Source organism: Pseudochaenichthys georgianus, chromosome 13 (assembly GCF_902827115.2).
Source record: "Pseudochaenichthys georgianus chromosome 13, fPseGeo1.2, whole genome shotgun sequence".
In the NCBI taxonomy this organism is placed as follows: Eukaryota; Metazoa; Chordata; class Actinopteri; order Perciformes; family Channichthyidae; genus Pseudochaenichthys; species Pseudochaenichthys georgianus.
Window position 1 is genome coordinate 10,134,060 of NC_047515.1, and position 16,848 is coordinate 10,150,907.

Consider the following 16,848-nt stretch of genomic DNA (forward strand, 5'->3'; position numbering starts at 1 on the left):
CTAATCTGTGCTAGCATTAGCAGTCAACAAGCATTTATGTATTAACTCTGACCATTGAACACATACAGATAATACAAAACACACACACAAAATACTTAGGATATAAACCCGGAAAATATGTAAGTACAAAATGTATAGGAGCTGTAAACAATTACATTTACTTGCATTCACTTTGATCAAAGCTCAGTTATGCTACATTAAAATAGCGACCGCCATTACACACACGCGCACACAGCAACCACGAGGCAGTCTCCTACGCAGCATTGAAGACAATAAATAACGTCCAAACACCACTTCAAACACTAGGACATTGTGACACAACACTACCGTGGATTCTTATAACACTTGTGACAATATGTGACCTGCTCCATCGAAATCCGTCACATTGACCCGAAGACACATTTTGAGTTGTATACACTGTTGGAAAGAGGATATTCCTAGCTTTCTAATGATATCAGGATTGTTGTTCTACTCCAAATATTAAATGAAATATGTCACTTATATAATGACTGTCACAGAGTCATAATTTTGAGAAAAAGGCTTTCAAAGTTTTCTCTTCTCTGGAATCCATCGATCTGATTGATTATTAGTGGAGCAAATGATCAAAATACTACGGAGGGAAGATATTTTCATTTGGAGGGGAAGCTCGCGAGTGTGTGTGTGTGTATACGTGTGTGTGTGTGTGTTTGTGTAATTTTGCGTTTGTGTTTGTTTCCCAGGGAAAACACTCACGAGAAACACCGGCTGTTGTTATGCCTGCTGTGACGTTAAGTTACTCCGTTCTCCGCTTGTAATTATGCCGTTACAAGCTTCAAAGTTGTATTTATCATCTGAATTTGCCGAAACAAGTTTAATATTCTGAAAGCCAAGACTTTGTTTAATTGAAATCAGATGAAAACAAACTGTAAGGGACCCTGCCGTGTTATCTATGATTACTATACGCCTTACATTCATAATTTCAGCCGGAGGGAGGGGGGGGGGGCGGCGCTGCGGAAGAGCAGATTGCGAGTGAGAGGTGCCTGTCTTCGTCCCTTTACAAGCTTCAAAAATGTATTTATTGTGTGATTTTGGAAATAAAAGTTTCATATTCTGAAAGCCAAGACTTTGTTTGTTTAAAATCAAACAAAACACCTGAACCCCGAAAAAATAGTTTTTTACGTAAATCCACGTTTATTTTGAAATGAGCCGTTGCGACTTCCGACTGATTTCGATAGAGCGGGTCACATATGTACACAAAACAGACCTGCAAAACAGGAGAAATGATGAACAACCAAATTCTTAGCTGCTCGTTTGGCGGGTCTTGCCAGAATGGCAAGCCAACGGCAGCTCCGTCTCCACATCAGTCCGTTTAGGCAGGCGCAAATCACAACAAACCCCTTTACGGCAGTGTTACCCTGCCATCTACTGCCCCCTGCTGTCCATTGTTAAACAGGTTTCTAAAATGATATTAAATATAAACATAAAATTGTGATCACACACTGTGTGGGTCACACACTCCCCGACAAAGAAAAATGGCTCCCGACATTAACCATCAACCTCTTAACTTGTGCCCCTTCTCTTTTGAACTTAAAACACTTATACACACTCTCACAAGGGCACTTCTTTAAATGTACAGGTGAATACAATATGTATAAGAGTGGGTGTAACAAACTTTCCTTCTCAATATGCATGTATGTATGGTAGCATTACAGTGTAAGGCAGTGTCTGGTGTGTAGTGTAATGTGGCATAGGAACGGGCTGCATTCCCCAGAATGGCAGGGCTTGTACAGTATAGAGTCCCACTGGGTCTGTAGACCCACATGATCTGGAGGATGGCTGACCAAGGGAGTCTTATGTCAGCGTTTGAGGAGGTCTCCTGTCCCGTGTGGATTTCCTCACTGGCTCATCCTGAGGTGTCACAGGTCGGTCATAGCCATAGGGTACTTGTACATACTCATGCTCTTCCGGTGCTTCAGAATCCACAGGCAGGTCTTCCTCATCAGTCCGTTCTTCTGGTTGTTCTTGTCTGGTTTCTCTCTCAGGTGTAATAACTCCATGTTGTTCTGGTGTATGATATCTCGATGGCACTCTATATCTATGTGGTTCAGGTACCCTTTTCGGACCGTCTGTGTTTCGCTGAGATCCAGAGCTAGGTTCAACATTCTGTGAGTGAAGTCCAGCTTGTGGAGGTACTCTTAGCCAGTATCGTACTCTTGGTGCCTCATCATCAGAGTTTTCTGAGTCACTGCTTTGTGATGTCTCTCTCTGTCATTGTTTCTCAACATGATGACTCTTGCTCTTCCCTCTAGGTCAGGGGTGGCCAACCAGTCAGAGGTTAAGAGCCACATTTGTTCTATGTTACTGCAAAGAGCCACATCAAACACACATTCACTGATACCGCTTGTTTCAGTTTTTTGTTTTCTGGAGACAAGATTTCAACGTCATTGATGCATTGGGATATATTTTTTAAATCCTCTGGAGCAGAGAGAGGAGCTATGGATTATTGTTATTGATTAATGCATCAGGGTTTCTTAGGAACACTAAACTCATAACTTAAAATGAAAGCGTTTAGTTTATTTAATAAAAGAGCACATGTTCAATGTGAAAAGTGACAGTAGATTATTTGCAATTTGGTGCTATATATATTTAAAAAAAAATTATATATATATAACACCTTGAATTTCAGGGGGGGCGCGGGGCTCCGTTGGCGGGCACAGGGGAAACACTGGATAGTGTTTAATCAACGATAGATTTCCCCCCCCTCAAAGGTGATTGGTTCACTGCATTGCAGGTATTATTGTGATTGGCTCTTGGGCCACATCAAAATTAGATGCGCTGTCATCCTCTCATACTGACACCTGACACCACACAGGGAGAGCCGGGACGAAAGTAACACGGGACGAAAGTAACACGGGACGAAAGTAACACGGGACGAAAGTAACACGGGACGAAAGTAACACGGGACGAAAGTAACACGGGACGAAAGTAACGGAGCGATTTTATCCGAGCCCAAACAACTTTGACCGGCCAAATGATGTCAGAATTATTATTATTATTATTATTAGGAGTAGTGTTGTCACGATACGATCCCAACATTTTGGTTTCGATATCAAGTCAAGAATTGCGATTCCGATTATTTTTCTTAAAAAAAGGGAAACAGTCTTAAATGTAATTATTGTGCTTTATTTCACACCAGAACCATAACTATAACACACACTTTTAAACAATGAGAACAATAAATAAAATAAATGACAAGAATTCGTATTAAATAAAATACATTTCTCACAGACAGGCCTCGTGGTGTCCGGAGGCTTGCCCTCACTGTCAGAGATATAGCTCAAATACATCAACATTTCGCTTCTGGCGTCTTTGTTGTCAACAAGCCGAGGCGCAGCGGCAGTTGCACTCCCACTCGCAGCCATGCTTCTCGTTTTCTCACATGCTCTGGCAGCTAGCGCGTGCACGAGAGAGGGAGGGACTTAGAGCGTGCTTGAGAGGGGAGGCACTTGAGCGTGCTTGAGAGGAGCGGGACTGCAGGCAGGACTGCAGTGCAGGGAGTAGAAGCAGAGCGCTGAACACACACAGCTCTTAGTAAACGGCGCTTTCTCACCGGAGTACTTTCCCCCGTCATTCTTAAAGTACCGATACTAATGAAACGGAGGAGTCATAACGTTTTTAACGGCAGGGTATCGCGGTACCTTTCAAGTATCGGTACACCGTGCACCACTAGTCAGGAGTCAGTGGTTCTCCCCCAAACTCACACATATAAAATTCGATATGAACTGAAGAGCCGCATGAAACTAGGCAAAGAGCCGCATGCGGCTCGAGAGCCGCGGGTTGGCCACCCCTGCTCTAGGTGGTAGCGGATTTCCTGTTAGTTCAGGCAAGTTTACAGGTAGGTCATTGACAACGTGTAGGAGATTTCGATGGAGGGTACGGATCTTATAACCACCTGTCTCAGGGCACACTTTGTACACAGGAATTTCACCAACTTGTTCTTTGACGACATACACAGTTTGTTCCCAGTAGGACCTCAATTTTCCAGGTCCACCTCTCTCACTCATGTTGTGGACTAGGACTCTATCACCAGGTTGGAGCACAACTCCCTTGATGTGACAGTCCAACACACTCTCACTCCCTAAGCGTCCAATAGCGACGTTTGGTCAGTGTCCGTGGCATCCAATTGTGACGCTCCTAGGCTCTTTCAGCGTCATAAAGGGACGCAAATAGCTTTCAACTGATTGCAATGTATTCCCATCTGCGTCGGGATTTGACGCTCATGGAAGCACGGCATTCGTTTATGTCGGCTGCCCTTAAAGGTAATGTGAGCGTCCATTCCCAGGAGTAAAGGATGGCAGAAGACACTACACTACCCAGAATCCCCAGCTATCGTTTGGACTACACCATGTGCTCTTGACAAACCCCGTGATAGTCCTCAAGCTCTGTGATTGGAGAGTGTGCTCCGAGGGTTAAGCCGATTCTCGAACAGCACTTGAAATGGGATGGAACCACGGCAGACTGTCCAAAACTGGATTGGAACGGGTCCACCGCGTCCCCCCTCCCCACCCCGTCCCCAGAACTACACATGCTGGCTATTCTGTTTCGCAACATGTTCTCTATGGCAGAGGTTCTCAATTGTTTTTCAGCCAAGGACCCCTTACAAGATAGAGAATACACCAAGGACCCCCTCATTCTGATTTGTGATTTTGGGCTATAGAAATAAAAATTGACTTGATTTGACATGTATGTCCCTTGGAATAATCTGACGTAGCCTATTTTTTACACTTCTATAGTCTTAGTTATGTGAAACTCTGTGAGTTGGGGGAACATGTCTGTAATGCCATTTTGCACCTGCCTTCTCCAGATCGCTGTTTTGGCACGGAATGCCTGGATTTTGTCGCTTACTTCCAGGATAGAGGCATATCTGCCATGAACGGACAAACTGAGATCGTTCAATAAATTGAACACATCTGCGAAGTAGGCGAGCTGTGCGATCCATTCGGGGTCCGAGAAGAGTGCTGCAGTGGTTGGCTTGTCATTCTGGATGAACTCACACAGCTCTGAGCGGAGTTCGTACACCCGCTGTAGCACTTTTCCACGGGAGAGCCAACGCACCTCTGAATGGAACAGCAGGGTGTCCTGTCCTGCACCCATCTCCCTGCAGAGCTGGCCGAATAAACGGGACTGTGGCTTACACTTGATGTGGTTGACCACAGATACCACCGTGCTGAGAACGGACTGTAGCTCAGGACTCAACGATTTTGACGCCAGAGCCTGCCTGTGCAGCATGCAGTGGGTAGCTATCATCATTGGATTGCGCTCCTTGGCACGAGCAACCACCCCACTATTGCGTCCGGTCATGGCAGGGTAGCGAACCAGCGCGATGAGCTGCGCAGAGCCGGACACATCAGTGGACTCATCCAATTGAACCGCGAATTTAGACCCTCTCAGTCTTTCCAGCAGTTGTGATTTGATATCAGCAGAAATGTCCTCAATTCGTCGCCTGATGGTGTCATTTGACAGAGGTACACTTCTCAATTTGGCAGCCGCATCTTTCCCCACCATCACCTCACACAGATCCACCGCAGCAGGGAGCAGTAGTTCCTCCGCTATTGTGTGGGGCATTCGCGCCTTACGTTACGTCCACACAGCAGCTTTTCAAAAATCTTGAAAATCTTGGAGCTGGGCGTGTCTGAAAGCTTGGGGATTTTTTGTGAGCAACGCGACCAACAACCAATCACATGAATCTCCCGCCTCCGACATACAAAGCAAAAAAACCCGGGATTTTATGCGAGCAATATATATATATATATAAACTACCCAAACAGGCGAAAACCTACCAGTTTCACCCACTGTCTCTGCCACCTCCTTCCATGCCTGGTTCCTCCGGTTTGTATCCTGCTAATAGTTCTGGTCGTAAAGAACCGGGTGATTTGTTACCTTCATTTCTCGTTTGGAATATGAGGTTTGATAGGCTAGCGCTTCTACTGTCAGATTTGCATGAACGTGATTTGATTGGCTGACGCTTCAAGCTCAGCTTCAAAAGTTGAACATTGCTCAACTTTTGAATCCTGGATATCCTGGAAATCTTCGCTTCGCTCCCCCACAATGCAGTTCAGCGAAAAGCAAGGCAAAGTGACGTCATCCCCATTCAAAGTCAATGGGCAGAGAAGCGTTGGAAGCGGTGGAAGATTCGTCTAAAGCTGCTGTGTGGACGTACCGTAAAGCTGCTGTGTGGACGTACCTTTAGCAATCCTCTGCGCTACCAGGTAGGAGGCACGCTGCGCTTTAGCAGAAACAGACGTAACATTAACCATCCGTTGTTGTTGCTGGCGTTAGTCCTCACCCTTCCTCTCAAAAAAAGCCCGGTCTTTTTTTACATAATCTGGATGCTTGGTCTCGAGGTGCCTCTTCAATTTGGCAGGCTTCATCGCCTCATTGGCAAGACACCGCAGGCATATCAGACATTTCGGTTTCCCTTCCACTTCAATAAATCCATATTGGAGATACTCCTCATCGTATTTCCTTACTTTTGTTTTTTGTTTTTCATTTACTTCATTTGTAGCCGTAACCGGTCGTTTTAAAATTCTGTCCATCTTCGTAGTATGCTAGCCGTGTTATATCTCTATGATGCTTGCAGCGGCGCTCTCTGACTGACGTAACAGTTATTGTTGTTTCCACGGTAATGGGTGACGCACTTGATTTTTAAATGTATCTATTTGTTAGATTAGAACGTAATCTATGAACTATTTTAGATTAAAAAAAATATATATTATTTGTTGAAAAAAAAAAAATGGAAGAAAAATGATATGATGATGATGATGATTTAAATTAATGAATCTGAAAACTTTTCACGGACCCCCTGGCAGAGTGCCACGGACCCCCGGGGGGTCGCGGACCCCACTTTGAGAACCACTGCTCTATGGCATGTCTCTACTGGGAGTTGTAGTTTTAAAAGACGTTTTCGTATTTCCCATAATAAGAAGTTGCCAGTATTAAACTGTGTACATCCCTGGAGGTTTAGGGGACAGGAAACACTCACATTTAAAACATATAATTAATAAATGGGTGAAAATTGCTTGTGCCCATTATGGGCAGTATTAATATATATACCCACATGCCAGCTAAGGTCAGAAGAGCTTTATTTAACAGCTGGTCTTATGTGTGTGGCCCCTGTGATAACATTACATTACATTAATTGATGAGCCTGAAACATGCACTTGTCAAGGTTCAGAGGCACATTTTGCAAATATGGCAGTAGCCATCGATCAGCTTAAGATAAGATATACTTTATTGATCCCAAGTTGGAACATTTGCGTTACATCAGCATGTGTAACAGTTAAATATGCAGTTGTGTTTATTTGAAAATCATTTAGTATAATCACACAAATTCTGTGTTTTATATTCAACAATTCTGTGTTCTTTATTTATTGATTGTTCAATACCTGACAAGGCCGGAGATGAAATATCTACATACATCGTATAAGAGTATAATACATTATGTATAATATCAGTTAAAATAAGTGCTTCAACATAGTTAACATTGCTGGAGGTATGCACAAATATTGATAGATGTCTTGTAATGCACTATTGAGGAACCTGCAACCCAAGTTTTTCATTCAGTGCAGAACTACACCACAGTTGTGTAGGCCTATATGATATGTCAATAAACCTTAGAAAATCTTGAAATCTTGAAAGGGATGTGCAAAATAGTCATTACATACAGTCTTTAATTAACTATTAGTAGAGAATAACGAGTAATGAATATACTTTATAGGGATCATATTAATATCTAATAATAAAAATATTGAAATTCAATAACATGCTTTAACCACCAGGTGTCCCTTTATATCAGCTGTGCACCTTTATGGTGTAAATACAGCCTATCTACCAATTGGATCAAATATAAAAGTGAGCCGTTGATACTGCAAGGAGACGTATTGTGTGAAAAGAAATGTAAGATGTTGTTTAATGGCTGATATATTTATGATCCACGTCTAGTGCTGCGTACCTGGACTCACATTCAGGTTCAGGTCCGGATTCAAGTCCAGAGGTTCAGGTTCAGGTCCGGACTTATAAGTCCGGACCTGAACCCATATCTTGTGTCAAGTTGTTGTGAGTAACTAAAGTGAACTTATTGTGAGCTAATTACTAATTGAAAATTAACAATAATCAACTCAAATTCAAACTCATCAGGTTTATTGTGCTCCCATCTAACTTGTGTCCACATTTCTATACAAAGTACAAATGTAAAAAAAACAATTTTTGCCACTTAGTCTACAAATGACTTATGACAGCAACTACAGTGAACTACTACAAAGTTCAAACATTTATTTCATTTACCAAACTAAAGTAACCAAACAGTCCCTGAGCTGACTGAGCCTAAATCCCTAAAACGTTGCTGAAAGGTTGAGTGTAGACTATACGCATTACACTGTTACACACCTACTATACAGTATAGGCTAAACTGTAGCGACTGTACAGTCAGAGTGTACTGTACTGTCTGTACACCATGTATTTTCTACAACTCTACATGTGTACATTATACAGTATATACTACATACATAGTGATGTACATACATACTGTTAGAAATTAAAATCAATGTTGATATGGCGTAATTTTGAATTAAATACACTATTTAATTTAAATCAGTTTTATTCTGAAAAAACCGGAAGTTCACACTATTAACTTAATACTTTTAATCTGAAAATTATTCACTTCCGGTTAGCATTAGCATGTGGCGAAATGCTACGGTTTCAAAAGGTGAATCGAAGGTGAAATGACATGTGATGTTGTACACTGAGCACACTGGGATTAGCACTCATTTATTGACGCTGAATAACGTTTATCAGGGAATGTTTAAATAACAACAGACACCAGAATATACGTAAGTGCTAGTTTTTTTGCGAGTCCAAGTACCGGTTCCCGACGTTCCGGTTTTAACCGGACTTGAACCGAAACTTTTTACAAGTCCAGTACCGGTTCGGCTTGCCGGTACGCAGCACTATCCACGTCACGTTTTCAGTTCCTCATGTTTGTCTTCTCATCAGGGCTCTATAAATACAGAACTACGGCAGATATGTAATATGTAATGCAGCCAAAACGTGTATTACAATGCCGTTATGTGATGACTTTCAAAGAGAAAAGCAAGCACACTCGGAATAAGGTATTATTATTATTTTTTAAAAATGTTTTCGGTCTGTTTCCGGTATTTGTTAATAACGATGTGCTCTGAGATGTGAGACTGGAATTGCACAGGGGGGAAATAACGTAGGCTATCTTTAGATGCGGATTTTGTTAAACTAATATGTTTAGGCTGTGGACCAACACTATACATTGACGGGGAAGGGGGTAGCAATAAAGATAACACCATTAAACAGTTACACAACATAACAGAAATAATATCGATAGCAGCGTCCCTAGCAACCACCTTGGTAACAATGAAAACGTCGCGATTTCCTGAAGTAATCTTCGTAATAACTAGCAAACTAAAGATCATGTACATCCACTGCACACATAATCTGAAACAACATCTCATATTTCTCGCATCAAATGACATCAAAACGCATTTTAATGGCCAAACTAACTTTAAAATAGGCATTTTCTACCGAGAATAAAACGAATTTCGGCCATGTTTTCTTTTTCTGCAGGGAGAAATTTGAAGATCATGTGACATAGACGCCAGCCATCGGAATGAATGGTGAAAAAAACGGGGTTTGTCAAACAGAGCACATGGTGTAGGCCAAACGATAGCTGGGGATTCTGGGTAGTGTAGTGTCTTCTGCCATCCTTTACTCAGAAAACATATTTGTTTCTCCGAATCCAAGGGGAAAAATACAAAAGCATTGCACACAATTTAAACCAATCAATGTTGTGTAATTAACAAGGATAATCTGGTGTTTTTTAGTCGATGAGTAGTGCAGATATCACTGTAAAATCAATCGACAGTAAGAGGAGTACTTACTTCCGGGTGTAAAATTCTCCGTTATCCAATGGGAATGGATGCTCACATTGCCTTTAAGGGCAGCCGGCATAAACTAATGCCGTGCTTCCATGAGCGTCAAATCCCGACGCAGATGGGAATACATTGCAATCAGTTGAAAGCTATTTGCGTCCCTTTATGACGCTGAAAGAGCCTAGGAGCGTCACAATTGGACGCCACGGACACTGACCAAACGTCGCTATTGGACGCTTAGGGAGTGAGAGTGTGTTGGACAGTCATAGTACTTCTTGTTTCTTGCACTGGAGTGTTGACTGTTTTCAGATGCAATCCGGTAAGCCTCTTTCATTCTCAGAGCCCATTTCTTAGCATAGCCCTGTGTTGTTTCAGTCTGACCTTTGGCTGACAGGCCAAACATTAAATCTACTGGGAGACACGGGTGCCGTCCAAACATGAGGTAGTGGAGTGAGAAGCCTGTTGCAGTTGTATGCATGTACAACCAGGGATAAGTGGTCTTTCCAGTTGCTCTTTTCTTTTTCTCCCAGGGTCCTCAACATTTGGAGCAGTGTTCTATTGAACCTCTCAGCTGGGTTTCCTTGGGGGTGGTATGGGGTTGTCCACGAATGAGCAACTCCAGCCAGATGCCTCAGGGTCTTGAACAGGTCATTTTCGAATTCTCTGCCTTGGTCGTGGTGTAACCTGGCCGGGTAGCCGAATCTTGGAATAAAGTCATTATAGATTTTTTCAGCAGCTGTTCTGCCAGATTTATTTTTTGTTCCGTAGACTTGAGCAAATCTGGTAAAATGGTCAATAACTACTAAAATGTACTCGTAGTCCCCTTTGCTAGTTTCCAGGTGCATATAGTCTAGACACAAGCTCAAGTGGTGCAGATGAAGTGATGCTGCCCATTGGTGCTCTGACGTGTGTTTCAGGTTTCTTTTCTTTGATACAGGGACACTTTGTTACGAATGGGTGAAGCAGGTAGGACTCAAATGCAGAATAACGAAAAGCGAGCTTTATTAAATAAATTAAAGCTGTGGCAGAATCCAAAATATCCAACACCAACGAGCAGCACAAGGAACACAGACCGTGGAATGACATGGAGGGGAAACAATGAACCGACATGGAACACAGGGGAAGACTAGACTAAATACACAGAAGGGTAATCACAGAACAAGACACAGCTGGGCAGGGGAGGAGAAACACAAGGACAACAGGTGAACACAATCGGGTAATCAGGGAGGGAAACAGACAGAAAGCAGACAGGCAGGAAACGGGGGTGAACACTTTACACAATAAAACCCAAGGACAAGAAAAACACCAACACAGACAAAACTACAAACGTGACAAAACATGAGAATCGTGACAGAACCCCCCCCTCAAGGGACGGATCCCAGACGTCCCAAAAAGGTCCAGCAGGGTGGGTGGAGGGGGACTGGAAGGAGGACACATAACTAGGGCCAAGAAAGGGTGGGTGGAGGGGGTCTGGAGGACGGGTCTCGGGCGGACGGCCCGGGGGAAAGGCAGAGACCAAGGAGGGGGTCTCGGGCGGAAGGCCCGGGAGCAAGGCAGAGACCAAGGACGGGGTCTCGGGCGGAAGGCCCGGGGGCAAGGCAGAGACCAAGGAGGGGGTCTCGGGTGGACGGCCTGGGGGCAAGGCAAAGTTCAAAAAAGGGGCGAAGGCCACAGCGGGAAAACTCAGGGGGCCGTGCATGAGGGCAAAAGCAGCGGCAGGAAGAGTCAGGGGGCCGGGCCCGAGGACGAAGACCGCGGCACTCAGGGGGCCAGGCTCGAGGGAGAAGACCGCGGCTCTCAGGGGGCCGGGCTCGAGGGCGAAGACCAGACAGCTCCGGAGGCCGGGCAGGACCCGGTGTCGGCCGAACAGGAACCGGAGCCAGTGGGACAGGCTTCGGCAGGATCCCCCACGGAAGAGGACCAGTAGTTGGCAGGACCCCCGGTGAGACAGGTGATGGTGGGGCCTCCAACGGAACGGGACAAAGGGTTGGCAGGACCCCCGGCAGGAGAGTAGATGGCGGGACCTCCAACGAGACAGGACAAGAAGCTGGCAGGACCCCCGGCAGGAGAGTAGACGGCGGGACCTCCAACGGGAAAGACATACGATTGGTAGGACCCCCGGCAGAGGAGTAGTCGACGGGGCCTCCAACGGGACAGGACATGGAGTTGGCAGGACCCCAGCGGAACCTCCAACGGACCAGGACATTGGGTAGGGACTTGAAACGTGACTCGAGAGGGGAACTAGAGACGGAACTCCAGAGGGGACTAGAGGAGAGACTAGAGGAGGAACAAGAGGAGGGACTAGAGGAGGGAACTCGAGAGGGGTCTTGTGAGGGGAACTAGAGAGGGGACTCGAGGAGGGACTAGAGAGGGGACTAGAGCGGGAACTCGAGAGGGGACTGGAGAAGTGACTAGAGGAGGGACTAGAGATGGGACTAGGGAATTGACTAGAGGCGGGACTTGAGTAGGAACTAGAGATGGAACTCGAGAGGGAACTGGAGATGGGACTAGAGAAGGGACTAGATAAGGGACTTGGGAAGGGACTAGAGAAGGGACTTGGGAAGGGACTAGAGGAGGGACTAGAGAGGTGACTAAAAGGGTGACTGGAGAAGGGACTAGGGAAGTGACTAGAGGAGGGACTTGAGAAAGGACTTGAGAAAGGAATTGAGTAGGGACTAGAGAAGGGACTAGAGAAGGGACTATGGCAGCTGGGACCAGGACTGGGGCCGGAACCATGGCTGCTGGGGCCGGCACTGGAGCCGGAGCCGCTGGAGTACGGGCTGGAATCCTGGCTGGAATCCTGGCCTTGCATCTTCCAGAGACCTTTTGGAGGCTCCGTGGACCTCCAAACGCCAGACGGGTTCCTGAGAAAAGGTCTGAGGTTGGAACTGGAGCCGCTGGAACCGGAACAGAGGCCTGGACCATGGCTGTGTGGGCCAGGTAATCGAGCAAGGAAACATAGCTCTGCGGGCCGGTACTGGTGCATGGATCCATGGCTGTGGAAACCGGAACTGAAGTCGGGATCATGGCTGTTGGAGCACGGGCTGGAATCCTGGCCCTGCGTCTCCTAGAGGTTCTTTGGAGACTCTGTGGACCTTCAACAGGACAGTAGTTGGATCCCAGGAAAGGGTTAGAAGCTTGTGCCAATTCTTCAGGGCTACTTGAAAAGGTTTGTAGCCACTCCGGCAACAAGCTCCTGAGCCAGGGCTTGCGAGCAACCTCCCGGCGTGCCTCCTTCAAAGCAGCCTCTTTACCCCGTCTAGATGAGGCGTTCTTCCAGGTGTAAAAAATGTACTCCAGAGAATACCCAAGACATTCCGCCTGTGGGGCCAAAACATTGAAATCTGCTGAGTCCAAATTTGGTCGGTTCATTCTGTTACGAATGGGTGAAGCAGGTAGGACTCAAATGCAGAATAACGAAAAGCGAGCTTTATTAAATAAATTAAAGCTGTGGCAAAACAAGGCAGAATCCAAAATATCCAACACCAACGAGCAGCACAAGGAACACAGACCGTGGAATGACATGGAGGGGAAACAATGAACCGACATGGAACACAGGGGAAGACTAGACTACATACACAGAAGGGTAATCACAGAACAAGACACAGCTGGGCAGGGGAGGAGAAACACAAGGACAACAGGTGAACACAATCAGGTAATCAGGGAGGGAAACAGACAGAAAGCAGACAGGCAGGAAACGGGGGTGAACACTTTACACAATAAAACCCAAGGACAAGAAAAACACCAACACAGACAAAACTACAAACGTGACAAAACATGAGAATCGTGACACACTTTCTGGTTACATAGGTTTCAATGTCCTTTTTCATGAAAGGCCAGTAGAAACGGTCTCGAGCCAGGTGGATGACCCTCTCAGCCCCAACATGTCCCATGTCGTCATGGATATGCTTTAATACCAGGGGGTGGTATCGTGATGGTAAGACGAGCTGCTGCCGCTGACTGGCCGTCCGGTACAACAGTTGAGTTGAACTCTGACGTCACTGTCGAGCCGTTAGTGACGACTCCGCCTACTAAGGGCTTCACGGCAACTCTGCAGAAATCTATGGGTGACGTCACGGACCCTACATCCATTTATATATACAGTCTATGCGCTGCCAGTTATCGTCACGTGGTTCATGTAGACGAGGATCGTTCCCCGGAAGTTCATGGCGGGCAATGTGAATGCATTGATAACAGGAGATAGAGCTACGATTTTTGGTAATTATTAGTGAATAAAGGTTTTGATTTGCAATATTTATACAACAAATCGATATGTGTATGTATTTACATCAATATGTTTAAAAAAATAAAATATAATTTGCTAATATTAAGTAATAATATTAGGATTAGTGTGAACAACTAGTTTACATGTTAGGCTAACAGTGCCTTGGTTAAAGAGCCTGTTGCTGTTTATTTATAGCTTTGAATTCTTTAAAACCAATATTATCTTCTTAAACTTGTATGGTAGTCAGGAGCATCACTTTCTAATGTTTATTGATATATTTAGAGGGAGGGGATCTAAAGTAATGCTTTAAAATTCAGATTAGATTAATTTCTACCATTTTCTTAAATTCATGGTAGTTTCAGTAATCCCATGGTAATTGAGGACACAAGTTATCTAAATGACTAATGTCATCTTTATGGCTTTCAGAAAGGACAGGAGACCGACAGGTGACTATCAAAGGACTCGCAGCAGCAGCAGCAGCAGCAGCAGCAGCAGCAGCATGATGATGATGATAATGATGATGTTAAATGTGTTGTTTTAGGAACATCCATTGCAAATACATGGAATTCAATAAACATTGAATAGCACATCATGCAGTTTGTCTGTGCCTTTTTCTCCGTGTTGTCCTGGTTTGCTGTGCTGCCTCATAGTCACCACCATGGTTTGCTGTACTGCCTGGGGATGCTCAAATCGCTCCGAGAAAGGAGTACGAATGTACGGCTTCCCCACTGACACAGAGCAGAGGAAAAAATGGCTGGCTCAAGTCAGCAGGAGCAATTTCACGACCAACAGCAAAATAATATGTGAGGTAATTATATACAAACACTGCATTTGCACTTTTTCACAAAACGAAAACCACACCATTGGGAAAGCTTAATGTTTTGTTTAATACAAAAAAACAGGGAAAGGCTTGAAAAACACTGAGAGTTGAGACTCAGGGTGCAGGGTGAGGGTCTCAGTGCAGATATTCAGGCTCCATTGAATCCCCCTCTGGTTCTTGGGCTGAAAGAGGGAGTAACAGACAGGAGAAAGGGTTATACACACCTATATAGCACACCTATTGGATGGGAAATTGCCTTGGGGAGATGAGGTGTGGTCTTTGTTCCCAACTGAAGTTATGGAACTTTATTATTTGTGAGTTTAACAAAGTATGACAAATGGCATCAGTAACAGATGTGATATGAATTTCTATAAAGTTGTCTCACATTCTTGGTCATATTTTATATACAGTATGTAATGAGTATAACATGTCCAGTAAGTATAAAGTGTTTCCTAATACTGTGTATTCAACCACTATGGAATATGTATGTGGGCAGACAAGATTCAGACACAGTTGTTCTGTGTGTGAAGTAACCTCAAGTCACTCCGCAGGCACATTTTGATGCAGACCAGTTTGTCAAGACAAAAAAGGGCAAGACTAGGCTGAGAGCAGAGGATATACCCACCATCTTCGTGCATCGCCCTGTGGTCAAAAAGAGAAGGGCCCCTGCACCACGATTCACCCCGGGACCTGTATCTACAAAGCCCATAGCTCATGATCACAGCTGTAGGAGCCAATTAACTGTGGGTATAAAGGTAGGAACCTATGTGTGTTGGGGAGAGGTTCCGCCGGAAGGCATATACAGTTTTTGAACACACACACAAGGAGCACACACGGAACACACACACAAGGAGCACACACGGAGAACACACACACAAACACGGGATTACAAGCAAAGCAAAGGTATTGTGTAAACGGTAATATCGTGTGGTGAATATGGAAAGAAGCAAGTAAATGGAAACCAGTAAAATGGAAATAAATGGACTGTTTCAAACTGGAAACTTTGTTTCTGACCTTTATTCGGCAGCAAACTTGTGTGCGTCAATTACACCCACCAAGCGGATCCTCAGAGGCTTAAAGCGTTGGTTTAGCCTCTCCAACAGCTATAGTGTGAAAGGTGACACAGGTATAATAAGTATGAACTCTTAGTAACAAAAGTAATATTTCTTATTTTTAAGTGGTATAATATTTTAAATGTTCGAACATTTACAGTGCCATGTCTTCTACTTACATTAGTCTCAAAGATTGAGGGAAGAAGGGAAGGGATCACTGCCCTCCACCTGCCAGCACCCAGTCAGAGGAGCGCAAACAACAAAAACAAGCAAGGTGTCCCGTCATGTACCTGGAAGTTTGGGTTGGCAAAATGGAGTAAGAGAGGGATTTGAAAAACCTTCGGGGCTCTCTACTCATGTTGTTACAGTTGTATTGGTTACAGCTCTCAAGTTTTTTTTGTTGCCATTTCCACATCTTTAGAAAATATGAAATAAAAAATTGAAGTGAAATCAACCTCTTCTCTGGAGAACAAACTTTGATTTCTCTGTCTTCTGAGTTTGCAGTCTTGTAGTTTTGCTCCTCCACCTGTAACATCATCACTGCCCCTCCACCTGCCATACAGTAGGTTACTAACAAGATTACTTATATAATACAGTGATAGAATACATGTTTAGTATGCTTACTTATATAAAACAGTAGTATTAAACTTACCTTGTGTTTTCACTCTCACTTAAGTCCCTCTCCCTTTGCCATCAATCCAAAATCAGCTGAGCTGCAACATTATAGAGACAGGTAATAATCAACATAATCACAAGGACACAATATGGCTCTGCTAAAAACACTCACTCTTACACGCACCAAAGTTATATTTATCT

At 44.4% G+C, this 16,848-nt stretch overlaps 1 long non-coding RNA gene across 1 annotated transcript in view; it reads right to left on the reverse strand.

The window, feature by feature from the left end:
- The window catches only part of LOC139434969 (uncharacterized), a 91,165-nt gene extending 74,798 nt beyond the window's left edge, over window positions 1-16,367 (reverse strand). Inside the window, exon 1 of the long non-coding RNA XR_011644249.1 lies at window positions 16,212-16,367. This is a non-coding gene — a long non-coding RNA (uncharacterized lncRNA). The remainder of the gene's footprint in view (window positions 1-16,211) is intronic.
- Between the last annotated feature and the right edge of the window lie 481 nt (window positions 16,368-16,848).